General features: G+C 39.4%; 1 long non-coding RNA gene across 1 annotated transcript; it reads right to left on the bottom strand.

Annotated features, from left to right (window-relative positions):
- Window positions 1-1690: 1690 nt before the first annotated feature.
- On the bottom strand, window positions 1691-7451 carry LOC122676944. Its single transcript, XR_006335676.1, has 3 exons — window positions 7391-7451; window positions 6482-6587; window positions 1691-1748 (listed from the first exon to the last, which is right to left on the bottom strand). It is a non-coding gene; the product is annotated as an uncharacterized LOC122676944 (long non-coding RNA).
- Between the last annotated feature and the right edge of the window lie 11306 nt (window positions 7452-18757).

Genomic DNA, 18757 nt, shown 5'->3' with positions numbered 1-18757 from the left:
GACATCCCCATTTACTGAGAAACATCTTAGTTCTGAAAAGAAAAAAATGTACAAGATAAGCAGGTGTCTTGGGGAATAACCATGGGTGTGTAATTGCCTCATGGATTATGCCAAAGCACAGGTTGCAAATTGGTGACCCACTCTTTTTTTTTTCTGTCCAATACAACCCAGTGTTTTAAAAACTGAATTTGAATCTCTTTAGACAGGGCATGCTCTTTCTGTTTGCCAGTAACTAGCTTTATCCTCTTATATCAGCTCTCTCCCACATTTGGGTTGACTTCCTGGAACCTGGATACATGTGTTTGCAACTGCAGTTCCAATCTATACTGTATCTTCTGTTGCCCTGTTATTTATCATCTGTGAACTTGAACAGCTTCTATGATTGTTCCAAACTGTTGTCCACCAGGGAGAGGCCAGACTGGTTCAAGTCACCCTCCAATCTCTCAGCTGCGAAGGATTCATGCTGTATGTCAGGCAGGACAGACGACATGATTGTCAGGGCTTAGGACAAAATGAAAATATGGGATTCCTTGTCCAAAAATTATTAAGAATCTCAACAGAGCATTAAATGGAGTAGTGGGTGCTTCTAACTGTGGGAAACAATCTGTCCACATTTGAAATCCATGAAGCTAGGCTTGATACCCAATGCTAAGAGGACATTCTTGGCTTACATTTTCCAGCAAACCGAGACTTCTCTACCACCTAGTCACTCCAACTCAAATGGAGTGTACATAGAATGGGAGAAAATTTTATCTACCCAGAAGACTGAACAAATTTGGTGAGCTGAGGTTTCACTTGCTAGGGTAAGTAAGAACAGCAGTCTTTATTTTCAATGATTTCTGGCAAACCTCCTGATTTGTTGAGACCAAAACCCTAAATAGATTCAGTTCATTTCAGTTCAGTCGCTCAGTCATGTCTGACTCTTTGCGACCCCATGAATCGCAGCAGGCCAGGCCTCCCTGTCCATCACCAACTCCCAAAGTTTACTCAAACCTAAGTCCATCGGGTCGGTGATGCCATCCAGCCATCTCATCCTCTGTCGTCCCCTTCTCCTCCTGCCCCCAATCCCTCCCAGCATCAGGGTCTTTTCCAATGAATCAGCTCTTTGCATGAGGTGGCCAAAGTACTGGAGTTTCAGCCTCAGCATCAGTCCTTCCAATCAATACCCAGGACTGATCTCCTTTAGGATGGACTGGTTGGATCTCCCTGCAGTCCAAGGGACTCTCAAGAGTCTTCTCCAACACCACAGTTCAAAAACATCAATTCTTCGGCACTCAGCTTTCTTCACAGTCCAACTCTCACATCCATACATGACCACTGGAAAAACCATAGCCTGACCAGATGGACCTTTGTAGGCAAAGTAATGTCTCGGCTTTTTAATATGCTATCTAGGTTGGTCATGACGTTCCTTCCAAGGAGTAAACATCTTTTAATTTCACGGCTGCAATCACCATCTGCAGTGATTTGGGAGCCCAAAAAAATAAAGTCTGGCACTGTTTCCACTGTCTCCCCATCTATTTCCCATGAGGTGATGGGACCAGATGCCATGATCTTAGTTTTCTGAATGTTAAGCTTTAAACCAACTTTTTCACTCTCCTCTTTCACTTTCATCAAGAGACTTTTTAGTTCATCTTCACCTTCTGCCGTAAGGATGGTGTCATCTGCATATCTGAGGTTATTAATATTTCTCCTGGCAATCTTGATTCCAGCTTGTGCTTCTTCCAGCCCAGCGTTTCTCATGATGTACTCTGCATATAAGTTAAATAAGCAGGGGGTGACAATATACAGCCTTGAGGTACTCCTTTTCCTCTAGATTATCATCATCTAAAAGACAAAGACTGTGTAATACATCATTTCTTTTTGTCATTTCAGTGGCAACATTTTAAAAAAGCCTTAATTCCATGGATCTCATATTTTGCATTTGTTATAATAATAAGGATCTGAAATAAGCCAGAGAACAGTGAGCTGTGCTATGGAAAGACATTCTGTGTGGCAGAAGAGCTCAGTAGCTTTTCACATTATCAGAAATCTCAAAAAAAAAAAAAAAAAAAACCTCTACCATGGAAAACAGTAAAGGAATCTCCAAGTAAAGCTGGACAATGGATTGCAGATGATTTCTGTTCCCTCATGAAACTTTGCTAAAATTCTATGGAATAATTTTTTATAAGATATGTTGATAAATTAAAAAGAAGAGAGAACACGGTAGCAGATAGAGATAGCATTTTGGAAAAGAGCATGGATATGGACTGTATGTAACTTACTTAACAGAGCAAAAATATCCAAACCCAAGCCTTCAGAGCAAGGACCAAGGAGAAGCAACCTAATTCAAGCTTTAGAACTCTGGAAAGGCACCTGATATCTCTGAAGAGGGGAAGAGGAAGAGATGGAAAAGGGACTGAAGCAGAAAGGTTGCTTGAAAGCATATTTGAAGTCCAACTGGTCCCCCATGCTCTCTTCTACCTCTATCAGGTAGGTGACGGCTTTCTCCCTATATTGCAGGAGGTAAGACAGAAGTCATCTTCCAAATATAGATATTGGTGTCTTCCTCACTGGGCTCATCCCCATTAGGTCCATAGTAGCTTGACATGGTACCAGTGAGACAGTCAACAGAATTGCTAACATGAGCACTGAGATCATATTGGGTGTGCGCATGATCAGTCACTTCAGTTGTGTCCAATTCCTTGTGACGCTATGGACTGGAGTGCGGCCAGGCTCCTCTGTCCATGAAATTCTCCAGGCAAGAACACTGGAGTGGCTTTCCATGCCCTCCCCCAGGTGATCTTCCCAACCCAGGGATCAAAGATAACGGATCCTGCATTGCAAATGGATTCTTTATCCACTAAGCCACCTCGGACATCCATGACCAAGATATACGGCCACCCTATTTAGGTTATCTTTATATTGACTATTTTTAGATTGACATCAAAATAATAGCATAAAGAAATTTAAAAATTCTTGTGGAAGATTTTTACAGAAAATCTACATTTGGCAAACAGCATTATAGAGGTTATTGCAGCATTAAAAAAAAGTGGATGAGAAATTCTGAGATTTAATTATCCTGTGAGTGAAAAATAGAAAACAATTGAATAAGTTTAGGAGCACAATTTTTAAGAATACACTCAGCTAAGATGTGGTGTTCATGATAACATTTTCCTCAACACATAGAGTGATTTGTATAAATAATTCCATGTCTATATCTGGGTATTGGGCTGAGGTCAAGACCTCTTCCTTCTCCCCCGGCCCTTGATTCTCCACTATATATTTTTCTTTTCCATGATCTTTCATCTTTGTTTAAAGGATCAGTTTTCTCTCCCCCATCAAGCCTACTTCCTGCATAAAACTGGGGCCCAAGGGCCGCAGAAGGGCCAGCACCTCCTAACAGGCTGGGTGAGGGGGCTGCCAGGTGATGAATGGATGCATGCGGAGCGAGGTAATAAACCAGCACCCCAGTCATGTAATCTTCCATTAAAATGAAATGCATACCAGGCACGCGGCGTTTCTGCAGCTTGTACCCTCTCCCATAGAAGATCATGAATAAAAGAGGGAAGTGTACGGCTGACAGATGCCAGCATGCATAAAGGACACTTCCTATAAAGGAAAGGCTCCGGCTAACAGATGGACTAAAGATGTGAGATGCAGAAAGATTTACCAATCTAAATAATTCAAGACAATGTCGTATGGCAAGCTAGCACTTTTCAGAGGGAGCCGGCAGAAGGTGCAGATGGAAAGGCAGGCCAAGCCTTTCCCATAAACCCATTAAGAACAGTCCTTGTCTGAGCGACAGTATGTCGCAGAAGGCCCAGGGAGAGGCCAGCAAATGAGAAATTTGCTTCCAGAGTTTGTCCCGCAAGGTCAAGAGCATATTTAATAGTGAAGCTTGTGGCATTTAATGAGAGTGAAAAAGGGGTGTTGTATGTTTCATTGCTTGTCCTCCTGCCATCTTCAAAACTCCCCCATTCCTGAGTTCTTTGTCTTGTCAGAACTAAAATGATGGAGAGTAAAGATGTCCAAAGCCCTGGTGAGAGGTCCAGCAGGCTCCACCTTCTAAGTGCTCAGATGGCCAGATGCACATTCTGGGCCTAAAAGCCAAATCTCAAGTAGCAATACTTCTCCCTATAAATGTTTTCTCAGAAACACACAACTATTCCATATCCCCATGCCCTGTTGATACTTGCTGTCTGCCTACTCATGACGTGTTCAGCCCTCTGTTGTCACACATTGTTAGGTTTATTTGTATGCACTTGACCTCGGTTCCAGACTGCATCATGCTCAGCTGGAGGAAAACAACAACAACAACAAAAAAAAACTCTTCCTCTTTTCTGAGATTTGCTCTGAGCAGGTATCCAATAAATACTTCTTGATAGTGAAACCCTTTTAACTGAAAGGAGTCCTTTCTTAAGAGCCCCCACATCCTGCAGAGCTGTGCCAAAATGTTAGCATGTCCGGCAAAGAGATGAGTGAGAGGAACATCGTACAGTGCATTGGCCAGGAGAGTTGACCGAAACTCCATTCAAGCTGCAGGTCACTGGCTATCCTAGGTCAGATAAAGCTTTCCTTTCTTAACTATAAAATGATAATTTAGCAAAGCAATTTCTGAGCCCCTTTCTAGCCCCACTACTTAGTTATAGCAGGACCATAGACTTTCAGGTATCTGGTAATGTCTGGATCGGTTGTTCACGAGCTTTCCCCAATAACCATTGCTGTACTATGCACACATGTTAACCTGCGTGTTCCAAGATGAAAAACCTGAAGATTGTGGGTTAGAATCTTTGTTTTAATTTGTTTTAAGCTAATAGAGGACTGCCTTTTATTTGAGACTGTACTTAATTTTTTTCATATTTCATTATATGAAATGAAATAAATTATTAAGATGGTACATATTGCTTTGTTTAAAGTCTCCATTGTGAAAAAAGGAAAGTTGGTGACCCTGGGTCTGCTCCCACTACCCACCTGCACACAAATCTTTTCTTGCTAGCTGTCTTAACTTTATTGTGATTATTAAATTTAAAGGTGTTAGAACTTGGTATAAACGAAGGAAGAAAATGAGGATTTCCTTTCTTCTGACAAAGTATCATTCATGTTCACAATGGATAACCTTTGAGAAATAAATATTGATTTTACGTGTTTTTCTGTGAATGTAGTTTGCCACTTACCAAATGTCATATTTTTAAAGGTCACTTAAAAATCAAATTTTTGAGACTTCCCTTGTGGTCCAATGGCTAAGACCTCACAGTCCCAATGCAGGGGGTCTAGGTTTGATCCCTGGTCAAGGAATTGGGTTCCACGTGCCACAGCTAAAGATCCTGCATGATACAGCTTAGAATTGGCATAGCTAAATAAATAAATAAAAACAACTATTTTTAAAAAGTCAAATTGTTGCCAGAGTGTCCTGTTTCCCAGTTTCCTAAATTATCAATTCAAAGACTTTTTTTTAATCTCCACCTGGGAGTAGCTGCCCATACTCCTCTTTCCTCAAGCCCAGCTCTCTAACAATTGCATCCGTTAATAACCTGAAACATGTCACTAGCCTTAAGAAAAACAACCCAAGAAAGAAGCTTCAAGACTGATCCTTCTGTAAAGCACATAATCTTTTAAAGTCATCTTTCATTTGTTCACTTTGTTTATAAGTATCAGTTATCTTGTAGAAAGCTCCTTTATCTTGGATTACATTTGAAATCAGTTGTTAGTTTACCTGTTAACTCCTGTGCCACTTACCTTGAATTCTTTCTCTGTTAACACTCAAGTATGTATATATGTGTGTTTGTGTGTGTGTGTCCACCACTGATCTGGGGATTTTTTTTTCCATTTATTCATGTATTTTAATCCTTTTTGACCTTGGCCAATTTAGAGTATATTCCACTGGGGACAAAGACACAAGGTTTGCAGCTTTGAAGTCAGAGGCATAGTCACCCTATCTGTATCCTTGGCGTTGGGAATGGCACAATAACTTCAGTGTATTGCCACGTTGGTGACCAACAATGCAGTGTTTCATGGTGTTAACATGAATTGATACCCACTTGCTTATCACATTCCACAAAGAAGTTCTTACTGGCAACAATGTACAATGGTCAATTTTTTAAATGCTCTGACAGTTCTTAGTGTTATAAAAGGCTTTTATTCCAACTTCACCAAATCTTCTCCCAGCTCTCATTACTTGATACCTTAGTGAAGGCAGAAATAGCAGATACCAATCTCAGGACAGCTGTTAGGGGTGAAAAGGGAGTGCATTTCTCATTTTTTTTTTTAAAAAATCAGGGCACTAAAAAAAAAAAAAAAAAAATCAGGGCACTCCCTGTTTGAGGTCACAAGGGCAGTTCCATTTAATAACTTACTAGAATTAGAACTCTGAGTGGTCTTGACATCTAAACTCCGAAGACTCTCGTGTACTGAAGTAGACGCTGGATTTTTGTTTGTTTCCTTTTCTCCTGCCATCACCAAGGCACTAGGAAATAGCTGTGTGTGCAATTATAAGTGAGTTTACCTGGATACAGCCAGTCCTGGACTCATGGAGATCCCCCACATTTTGGTTATTTTAAGAATCTTGAAAGTATTGCTTCACATTAGCTCCCATAAATCAAATGAGAAAACTGTGAAGACAAAAACCAACTAGTTATCTCATGTAAGAATTCAGTTGTTACTGTATAAACGGCACTTTTTGCTAAGTTTCTGTCGTGAAGATTATGACAGATTATAAATTTTCTCTTCCAGTTTTGCATTTAGATATTTCCCATCAAAACTTCAAGACCAAATTTATAAAGACCTATTACTTTGAAGTGTGAGAGTAAAAATTAAACAACAAAAATACATTATTTATAGATGCCAACTTGGTTTTATTTTCAAGAACTCTGTTGAGTTTCTGAGGAAATGAAGGCAAGAAATGAGACATGTGGAACTCCATTCTGAAGACATACAACAGGGCCACAACTAATAGCACCTCTGTGAGAGACACTAGTCTATCAGCTTTATCCACAAACAGATTTTTTTTTTTTTTTGTATTTTACTCTTGAACATAAATGGCTCAGCAGAATCCAGAATCTCTAGACATTTGAGGAAAGCCCTTAACAGGTAAGTTAGTGACCAGTACATACAAACAGGAAAGAAAGACAAAAGAAGAAAGAAAGAGAGAAAGAGAGGAAGGAATACAGGGAGGGAGAGAGGGAGAAAGAAACTTGGAGGAAAACAGGGAAAATCACAGAGGACAGAAGAAAAAAAAATACTATAATTCATATCCTAGTAGATAACAATTCTGTGAATAAAGTAAGAACAGAATTTTATGTACAGGAATTTTCAAAGAATAAAAAGCCCCAAGAAATCAAAAAATAAAAAAGAAAAAGAAAAATGACAAAGGAATAAAAATCAGAGAGAATTTATAAAATTTGAAGATCAATACCTAGAATCTGCTGCTGCTGCTGCTATGTCGCTTCAGTCGTGTCCGACTCTGTGTGACCCCATAGTCGGCAGCCCATCAGGCTCCCCTGTCCCTGGGATTCTTCAGGCAAGAACACTGGAGTGGGTTGCCATTTCCTTCTCCAATGCATGAAAGTGAAAAGTGAAAGTGAAGTCGCTCAGTCGTTTTGGACTCTTAGCGACCCCATGGACTGCAGCCCGCCAGGCTCCACCTTCCATGGGATTTTCCAGGCAAGAGTACTGGAGAGGGGTGCCATTGCCTCCTCCGACCTAGAATCTAACCTGCATAATAGGAGTTGTAGAACGAGAACAAGAAAAAAAGAAGACATCACCAAAATTCTAATATACTATATGTCCCCAAAGTCAAGGAGATAAGTCTAAACTTTGAAAGGGCTAATTAGGAACCCATCACAGGAGAAGGAAACAGATTTCCATCAATGTCCACTATGGGGAAGCTGAGAACACCAGAAATGACCCTACAGATTTTGGAGAGATAAAAATAGGTCTCATACAAGAGGTTGAGAATCAAGGTGGCATTTTATATCCTACTGAAAGTCAGACACCAATGGAGAAGTTAGAGGACAAAAGAGGAATGTCCTTAAATATCCACCTAGACTTCTTACTCAGCTGAACTGATAAGCTCCTAAGGTAGAATAAAGATCCTGTTATGAACAAAAGGTCTCAATATTTTATTTCTGGTATACACTTTCTCAGAAGTTTCTGGAAGATACCCTACTCCCACACAAGAGGGAAACTAAAAAAGAAGATATGACAACCAAGGAAATGGGCATTTAACACAGGGCAGGAAGCGATCATCTGGGGTGATGCTGGTGTGCTAGTCCAGGAGAGTAATCTTTCTATAGGAACCAAGGGTGGCATGTCTTAGTAAGAATGTCCCCCAAACAAACAAGACAAAACAAATCACAATATATAGGTTACTTGTGGCATTTGACCATTCTGGGGGTAGTTTTAACAGTCTGTCAGAGATTTCAACACAAATCTGTCATGTGATCATAGATGAAAAACAAGGCAAATGATCATTAAGAAATAAATACTATACCAAGCGAAAGTGTATTCACAATGCAGTCTGTGGCTAAGCAGTAATTACACCATCTTCATAAACAGTTCCAATAGATTTTACCAAAATTGTGAAGTGCTCGTGTTGGGAAAGATGGAGAATGGGAATCAGGTATGTAAATGTGGGGTCTAGGAAAGTGAACTCAGTCTCCACCTTATACATAATGTGCAAGAATGTGTCCTCAGCCATGTCCAACTCTTTGCGACTGCATGGACTGGAGCTTGCCAGGCTCCTCTGTCCATGACATTTTCCAGGTACGAATACTGGAGCGGGTTGCCATTTCCTCCTCCAGAGGTTCTTCCTGACTCAGGGTTCAAACTGGCATCTCTTGTGTCTCCTGCGTTGGCAGGCAGATTCTTTTTCACTGGAGCCCCCTGGGAAACCCACACACGATGAAGTCAAAGGTAATGCTTAAAAGTGGAAAAAAAAAAAAGGAGAAGAAACACCACAGGTAGGCTATTGACTGAATGGAAATCAGTTCCAAAAGAAATTGCTAAGAAGTTGAAAGTCATTGCTTCTTGGAGGTAGTCTTGGATTGGGACGGTGCTGTATAATACTGTTGTCTTTCATCAGATCTTATAGAAATAAATATCAATATAAATCATGAATTTTATATGTAAGGAGTATATATTTTGGGATCTGTAGGTACACACTGATATATTTAAAATGGATAACCAACAACGACCTACTGCATAGCACAAGGAACTCTGCTCAGTGTTATGTGGCAACCTGGATAGGAGGGAAGCTTCGGGGAGAATGTTCACATGTATGTGTATGGCTGAGTTGCTCTGCTCTGCACCTGAAACTATCATAACATTGTCATTCAGCTGTATACTAGTATAAAATGAAACATTTAAATTTAAAAAGGAGCATTCATTTCAGCTTATATACTGCAGTTTATTACACATCACATGTAGATCAATACATTTTGCTGTGAAAAACAAGAAAATACTGAGAAATAAGAAAAGCTTACTTTTCAAACATGTGACATAAAAATAGAATGGTTCACATTGTAATTTTCAGTGAAGGGACACAGTGAAAAATGTACACATGACCATGTAAACTTAATTTGCCTGACAAGCATTAAGATGCATCTTTATCTTATACACAAATATAATAATAATAGCTTGTATTAAATATAAATGCCACTCCCTCACATATACACAAACGCCTTTTAGTGCACATATTTAACTAAAACCAAGTAAAGAACTGAGGGTGGCAAGTGACTCACACATATTTCTTTTTTATTATTTATTATTGAAGTACAGTTGTATAATTTTATATGTTGTGGGTGTACAATATAGTAACTCACATTTTTTAAAGATTACTCACTTTTGTATTTTATTCTTTTCTTTACCAAAAAAAGTACCAAGCAAACACTCTATGCTTGGCACTGCACTGCATACCTGAAATTCCAAGATTAAAGAATACTTCCTACAAATCTTGATATGAAGAAAAAAAATGAAGATGAGAGTCTATCAGTGTTTCAAATTCATTCCCAAACCTGCCTGAAGACGTGTAGAATTCAGTTTTCCAGAGCACACGCTGCAAAGGAATGTTGTCTCTGTTGTTAGGGAAGAGAATTGGAAAAGCTTAAACCAGTGTCTACTTTAAAAATTAGAACTAATTTTTTTTCATAATTTAATTTGATTCTACTCTCCTGTGACCTCTATTTTTGTTTGTGGAGGAAGGAACACAGTGAACATTTAAAACTGCTCATAAAAGTTGAGCCTCACCTGTAACTGACAGAGTGGGCACATTTCCTATGTCCTGAATATGCTTTTAAATTGTACTTCATTTTTTAAATTATTTTTAAATATATTTATTATTAAAAAAAATAAATTGTACTTCAGCAATCAGCCCCCATCTTTGCTGAGGCTAACGTCCACATTTGGCTTGACAGAGGACAAGCCAGCTCTTTGACAGCATTCTTCTTGGAGACTTCAGTTGTCAGGCAGCCTGAACTTGAACTGGCCCTTAGGCTAGCATAAAGGGCCCTTCCTAGGCTTCAAAGAACCTCAATCTGTGCTCCAGCTTTTCACTGTGTGTGCTAAAGATATTGGAATCTCAAGTTCTCATGACAGCAGATGAGAGGTTTTCAGACCCTGCTTCCCCAAAGTGAGATTCTATCCAATTACAGTGAACACTACATCATGCTTTGTGATAACAAAACTGCTGTTCTTCCATTAAATTTCAACTTTTCATGAGGCTTGTTAAAATTCCTTGCATCCCAAACTGTTGGAACAGTGTTGGGAGGCTTCAGACTACAATGCACAATGAAGAAACGTGCATGTCCAGTGCACCATGAACAAAAGTCATTGCTGACGTTCTTCCTAAGACTGAGATTCTCCTCTGGAATTTCTTGATGTGTATGGGGACAGAAAGGGTGAAGATATAGGACACAAAGCAATGTTACAGGCACTTCCGTATAACTGTTACTCAATTTTAATTATTTAACAGAATTCTGTGACTTTAGGACATATGTCCCAAATCTACATATAAGTGGAATTATATAATAAGAGAGTTTTTGTGAAATATGCAAGTTCCAGTGAAATTCTACTACAGCTCAATTCCCACCTACTCACAGATTAATCCATTGATCTACCATAGTTACATGATGGAGAACATGACATTTATGTTAAAGGTTGGTAATGGGGCCAGTTTGTTTTTTAATTTTTCAGGGTTTCTATATATTTTTTTATTTTTTAATTGAAGCATAGCTGTTTTACAATGTTGTCTTAGCTTCTGCTGAACAACAGTGTGAATCAGCTATGATTGGTTAGTGGTTTTAGTCGCTAAGCCATGTCCGACTCTTGCGACCCCATGGACTGCAACCTGCCAGGCTCCTCTGTCCATGGGATTCTCTGGGCAAGAATACCGGAGTGGGTTGCCATTTCCTTCTCCAGGGGATCTTCCTGACCCAGGGATCAAACCCGGGTCTCCTGCATTGCAGGCAGATTCTTTACCGACTGAGCTACGAGGGAAGCCCCCTCATAGGGAGATCAGCTATATGTATAGGTATTTCTCCTCCTTCTTGAGCCTCCCTCCCACCCCATCCTCATCCCACCTCTTTAGGTCATCTCTGAGCATCAAGCTGACCCCCCTGTGCTATACAGCAGTTTCCCACTAGCATCTATTTTACACATGGCAGTGAGTATATGTTAAAGCTACTGTTTCAGTTCATTCCTCACTCTCCTTTCCCTCCTGTGTCCACAAGTCCATTCTCTGATGAAGAAAGCTGTGTCCATTCTAAGGATTTCATCCAGGGAAGTTTCTGGTAAACTACCAACACTTTGTAAAAAGGAATCATATGGTGCCTGGTTGAGAGTGGGAGAGCTCTAAGATTTTTTCTTCTGTCTGCTCAGGTTTGCCTGGTTAAAAAGAAGCCTCCAAATATACAGCAGCAGGAACACAATTGGGAACTTTACCTTCCCCTCACCCAGACACCCCATCACTGTGCTAACCTCAAAATCTATGTAGAATATTTAAATGCAAACATTATTAAATATGGCAGTTCCTTTGCTCTAGTCATCTTTTCTCTTAAAACAAAAAACCACTAGGGAAATTATATGCAAAAAGCTATGTTAATAAAGCACTCAGATACAAATTTATACTTAAAAAAATGTTAGGAGATATAAAACCTGAGAGACTGTTAGTCACGTACAAGCCACCATATTTCTCATATTCCATATAAAGCTGTTTTAACAGCTTAATGAGTAATCTAAAAAAATTATGTACAGTGTAAGTGAATTAATGTTACTGGAAATATGTTAAGCTTTGATATTTCCAAAGTTTTTCATGTTTCCATCCATTAGCTAAATGTGACAGCTCAGCTTTTTGGGACCATGTGTATTACAGCAATCACCTATCCACAGGCTGTAAGATCATATTTCCTCATCAAAGGCAAATGTCCTTCATTTTCCCTTCTAGGCTTACACTTGAGGTAGATTCTCAAATGCATTGAGACAATTCCTCCCACCAGGCTATCTTTACAGTGGGTAGGGTCAGCAGTATAAACAAGGTTGCTTGATGTGAGTTTGTAAGAAACCAGCACCTTCAATAGCCTTTTGGCCTGTTGAACCAGTGTCTGAAAAGTCAGTCTTTGATTTAGAAATCATTAGTTTCAAGGAGCTAACAGCATTTATAAACCCAATACCCCAGAGAGGGCAACACTTGAAGACATTTCATTTTATTGTAAATCAGGCCATTCAAAACTCTTGCAGTTATAACCACATGTACAGAAATCCACATCTAGGTAAAGTGAAAAATGAATAATAAAAGTAAGTAGAGGGAAATCTATCTATAGTGTCCAACTTAAATCAAGTGCTTATGGATTATTTGTTCACTCTAGTTGTTTTTAGCTTAGTTTTTTTTTTTTTTGTCAGCCATTTTTTGTAGTGCTCCTAGTTCCATGATTTAATTTTAGTGAAATCAAATTTGGATAGCCCAAAGTTATATAATTAATGACATTCTGTTTCAATTATAGTCACTAATTGATCCTAGCCTGCTCAGAGGACCCCTGGTGGCAGGTGGTCACACTGCAATTTGGGCAGATGGCGGTCCTGCCAGTTTGCTAATTTGTTTGGCCAGCTAGTATATATTACTTTAAAATCTTAGTTAGTTGGCGATACCTCAAAAAAGTGCAGGTCACGTTTCCTCACACACCACCATGTTGAGTGTGATGGAGTAAAAATGAAGACCTTGAGGGGAGGTTGCATAGGGAGATGCTCATTAGGTACAGTGTAGGGAGGAAGGATCTCTGTCAATGGATATATTTGGGAAAAGATTCTGAAAAGTTGGAAGATGACTGTTTGTTAGCTCATACCTTTGTGTTAGATGACTTTCTTGGCCAAAATGTACTTATTTCTGATATTTGGTTAGTAGCACTCCTTGAAAAGTAATTCTAAATTTTCCAAGCTATAAAGGCTAGACCACAGGCCCCACATGCATTTATAAAGGTAGAAGAATGGCAGGTCTAGGAAGCTATTAGGGGAACTGATTCTCAAAGTGGGATTTCCAAACCAGCAGGATCTGGATCACCTGGAAGCTTATTAGAAGTGCAAATTTTTGACCCCATTCTAGACTTGCTGAATCAGAAATTCTGGGGATGGGAAGCAGAACTTTGCATTTTCACAAATTTTCCTGGTGATTCTAACTTGTGATAAAGGCAGATGTAAGGCCAGGAATCAAACAAAAGTATCAGAGTCCACAGTTCTTGCTCTGGGCCACCAATACTCAAGGAGTTGTGAAGGTATCATCTCCCAAACGATGGAAGACACAGCAAACACAGCTTTCCAAAACCCAAGTGGTTAAAATGGAAACATCATTCCAAAGTTTAACAGCTCTGGTTTAAAGCTAGAGTGAACATGGAGGAAACAGCCTCCCTCCAAAGGTACTCCCATCCAAAGGAAGTTGAGATACCTGGAAATACAGCTCCTGTTTTATACTGTGTGTGTGGTTTGGTATATTCTGTTCATATACTTCATTTTGGTCCATGGAAGGACGCTTTCCTCTTCATTGCCCTTGTCTATGGGGTTGTGGTGGGAAAAGCTATAACTTACCCCCATTGCTTTCAAATCTGCTCTCTCGTACCTCCCTTACAAAACCCCCAGAGTGTTCTTACTCAGGACTCCATTCCTAAAGACTAGCTTGGTATATAAGTAAGACAAAAAGGGGATTGAAGATGGGAAGGAAGAGAGAAAGAACCAACAATGACAAAGATGAACTGGGGTGGGGAGAGGATTATAAAATAAAAAAAAAAAAGAAGGAGAGAGGGAGAAAGATAATTAAGTTAGAAATGAAAGGAGAGAAAGAGAATGAGGAAGACAGACACCAGGAGTAAGGACTCTGAGGCAAGAGTAGGGAGGGTGGAAGAGACAGGAACACCCAGCAGCTGTTTGGAATAGATTGCGTGCACCATCCATTCTGAGTAGACTCTTTCCTGTGTTCATCAGCCGTCTGCAATGTGGTGATTAATCATTCATGTCAGAATCCCTAATCCTATTCAATGGAAAACAAATGCCATGGCACCCAGCCCTTTGCTTATCCCATGCACTCCGCATGCTTGCCTGGGCAAGGCTGTCTGGGACAAAGATGGTTTTCTGGGGACCCTCAATGTGAATCCTTGGCAACTCCACATGTTGAAGATGTCCTATGATCTCAAGGGCCTTGCCTTTTATGAGAAGAAAAGAAATTCACTAGCAAGAAAGGTCACGTTGTGCTAGTTAAGCAAATGATCAACAGTCATTTAACTCTCTTTTAGAGAAAAAAGTAGCCCCAGTTATTTATAAAACTCCATCTTCTAAGGAACACAGAGCAACTCACACCAGTTACTTCATCAGTCCTCCTGGCATCTCTTTGTGGCAGGGGTTAGCTCTGTTGTCTCATTTTGCAAATTCTTTCTGAGGTTGTGTAATCTTTTGTCCTACCCATTTGTCTTCTGGCTTCACTTTCTTCATCACTATTTATTTCTTTATCCGTATAAACTTTCCACTGGAAGGAAGACTGTAGAAAAATAATGTCTTAAATGGTATTAATACAAACTGCCTTGGAAAGTGCCATTTGCACTGTGCAATTAGGATTGGATTGAAGCACTCAGGCCCTAGAATCAGAAAGGGTAAGCTTCAAATCCCAGTTCACCACCTGAGTAGCTTGATAGCTCATGGCACATGGATTGCATCCATAAGCATCCATTTCTTCATGTGCTAAGACTGGGATACTGGCAAGATATAAATCAAATGATGCATAATATACAGGAAGTACTCAATGCTTTCATCATCATCACTGTCACACTTTTTTTGAGGAAGAATCTGAGGAGATAGAAATGTGTTTGGGATTGCAAGGCAAAGTTTCCATTACCTCTAGTTTTTGTAACCTACCTCATGTAGAGAAATAAGGAAAGAGGCAGATGAACCAAGTACATAGGAAGCTCAAGAAGATCCAGTCATAAAAATTAGGATTCTTTGGTCCAATTTCATCAACAAAAAAGAAAATTCAGAGAAGTTGTAACACTGAGTCATTTGGCACACTCATGCAAGGTCAGACATTCTTTGAAGTGTTTTCTTGCTTTCCACATTCATGAGAATACAAGGCTGTGTGATGCAGGACTGAGATAGAAAGATAAATGAATGGTTGGAGGGCATCTATTTGGGTGCCCAAGAAATATTTATTAGATGGACATGTGATTGCAAAACAGCTGAGCATCAGGTGGGCCTTTTGGAGAAAATACTCTCCTGGGCCTTGGAATCAACAGAGGGCCCAGAACATCCAAGTTTGGGGATTGTACCAGAGAGGAAAGGGAAAAGATTATGAAACACCAGAGGAAACTACAGGAATGGAATTTCAGCCTTTAAAAAAAATATAGAAGTTACCTGCCTCCTAACTCCCTCTTGATCTTCTGAAAGAAGTGTGAAATCACAAACATTGACTTTAATTAATATTCACATAAAATATGCTTTATTAAAATGAATACATATTTAATGACATAGAATGCAAAATTCAGATCAATTATAAACATAAAACATATATCCCTCTCTGAAAATAGTCCCAAATTTGAGGGGGGAAGGTCACTATCTTACTCAAGCACTTCAGTGCTTGAATGTTGAGAAATAATGGATCAAAACAAGAAAAAGTGAAAAGCAAAGATAAAAAACAGCAATAAATCCACAATCAATGGAGTAGTGATGGATTACACTTTACCTAATGGGGGGAGAAGTTCATAATCTTAATTTTATTGTTATTCTTTCATTCAAATGAAGGACTGCAAGGAAAGCCACCCTACGAAATATAAAGAGACTAAATGGGAAACCTAAGAGGATGCCAAAGCAGAATTCAATATATATGTTCAAGTGGAGAGAACATTTAGATAATGCCGGTTCACAGTTGGAATTCAAGAAATGTGAGCTGAGTGCATTGTAAAAAGAGGTGAAGTGTGGCAGTGAGAAGTCTGGAATGAAGAAATGCATGATGCTTCCTCTTAATCCCCCAGACCCTCAAAGGATGTTGTGAAGGACAAGCTTTCTATTTTCTCACCAGGTTGCATAGTCAGAGTTGCATAGTCAGAGTCTTCTGCGCTGGTTAGAATATGGCTTTCAGAGTGGCACTGATTATATGCTTATGCTGTTCTGAGTCCTGGGAAGAAGCAGTGGAATTCTTGCTGACAAAGAGCTGCCAGTGAGGTTGATCAGGAGGAAAGAAAGTAGGACTTTGATGATCACCCTCAGTGACCCCTTCTTGGTTGTCAAGGACTCTTCTATCAACAGAGAGCATGTGCTAGATGACCTGAGTGCTACAGAAGAGACTCAGACCTCAGGTGCTTTTGATCCCTTCAATCCATACTTCTGAGAAAGCTTGTCATTCAGTGGCTCAGAATTAAGTTTCCAGAGGACTCTTTTTGTGGTTTGATTCTAGTCCAGCATTTTGTTAACATTAGAACCTAAGATCTATAAGCCAGTTCTTTATTCCTACTCTAAGAATAAGAAAGCATCACGGTTATTGTGGATTTGTTTCCCAGTATAAGGTGAATTCTACTCCTTTCCTCAGTCCCTCCCTCAGCAGCCTAACAGGAGTCTGGGCTGTGAATTTATTCCTCTCAGAACTGCAGTTTATCATCACTGAGTGCTCTCTAAATCCACTTTTAATTCACTCCTGTGTCTCAGAGGGCGTGGCTGCATGCCTAAAATGTCCTCCCACGGAGAAACGAACAAAAGCAACATGCTCAGCCCTGATGGTGTATGGCCACTTGACCCTGATTGTCAGACATCTTCTTTGGGTTCCAGAGGAACAGGAAAATGAATGATAAGAAATCTAAACCATTTAATTCCTCTCCCATATTCCTGAAGGAGTTTAATCTTTAAGCATAGAAGCAGCAGAATTTCATCTTAATCTTCTCTTATAAGAAAATGTAATGACTCTTATTTGGACATCTAAATTCCAGAAACATTCAGGGTGGCAAAAATCGGGGCTCAGTAAATGTGTGGGTTTGGCAAACTATAATAGGTATAACCACTTGATTTTGGTATTTCGTTCATTCCAGCTAAAGTCTCATGGCCACTGCCTTACCAACACTTTTAATTACTTTTCTTCCAGTGTCCATTGTTTCTCATCCAAAAGATAAGAATTTCCTATTTCTTATACTAGTAATGTTCTTTCAAAGAGATAAACACTTAAATACAGAGTGAAGTAAGTTAGAAAGAGGAAAACAAATATTGTATGTTAACACCCCGTATGTGTAATCTAGACAAATGGTACAGATAAACCTATTGGCAGGGCAGGTATAGAGACACAGATGTAGAGAAGAGTTGGGTGGATACAAGGGGTAGGAAGGAGGGTGTGGGATGAACTAGGGGATTGGAACTGACATATATACAACACCATGTGTAGAATAGCTAGCGGGAATCTGCTATAAAACAGAGGAAGCTCAGTTAGGTGCTCTAAGGGGTGGGAGGAAGGTCCAAGAGGGAGGGGAAATATGCATACGTAAAGCTGATTCTCTTCTTTGTACAGTAGAAAGTAACACAATATTGTAAAGCAACTATATGCCAACTAAAAAATGTTTGAATAATCTTCTTATTTTTTCTGCTTTTAGGCAGAACTAAATAAAGCTACAACGTTTGGTTTTTTCGTTCGTTTCCTGTATGGACACCAGAGTGAAAAATGAACAAACGTTCTTTGCAGTTATTTCTTTGCTCCATGTTCACTATGTGGGAACAGATGTGTATTAGTTATTGTGTCTTCAATGTAATAATAGGAGATTCATCTCACTGTGACTCAAATTATTTATTGAATACCTACTATGTTCTAGGTATTTTGCTAGTGATAAAATAGTGAACAGAACTGACACAGTCCTTGTATTTACAAAATTAATAGATTAGTGAGAATCAGAGGTAAGTAAATAATGTAATAAATGTTACAATAAGGTCAAAGCACAGAAGAGAAATATCTAATTCACACCTAGAGGTCCACTGAAAGTTTTCAAGAAAAGTATTTGACATCTAAACTGAAAAGTGGAGAAGGGTGATAAAGAGAAAAGAGCAGAAGTGTATTAAGGAGGAAGATGGGAAGGAAAGGGGGAAGTGTTACAGTCCTAGGGACCACTATGAACAAACACCCAGAATCAAATCACTGAGGGGGAGAGGAATGGCAAGATGTAAAACTGAGCAAATAATCAAATGACAAATCAAGGAGTATCTTTTAAGTCCCACTAATGGCTTTATGGAACCACTGAGGTTTGAAGCAGGGAAGCGATATGACCAGATTTGCATTTTTACACAA

This window comes from Cervus elaphus, chromosome 20 (genome assembly GCF_910594005.1).
Source record: "Cervus elaphus chromosome 20, mCerEla1.1, whole genome shotgun sequence".
Classification (NCBI taxonomy): Eukaryota; Metazoa; Chordata; class Mammalia; order Artiodactyla; family Cervidae; genus Cervus; species Cervus elaphus.
Note: the sequence above shows the minus strand (reverse complement) of the source record. Positions and strands in the feature narration are given on the sequence as shown.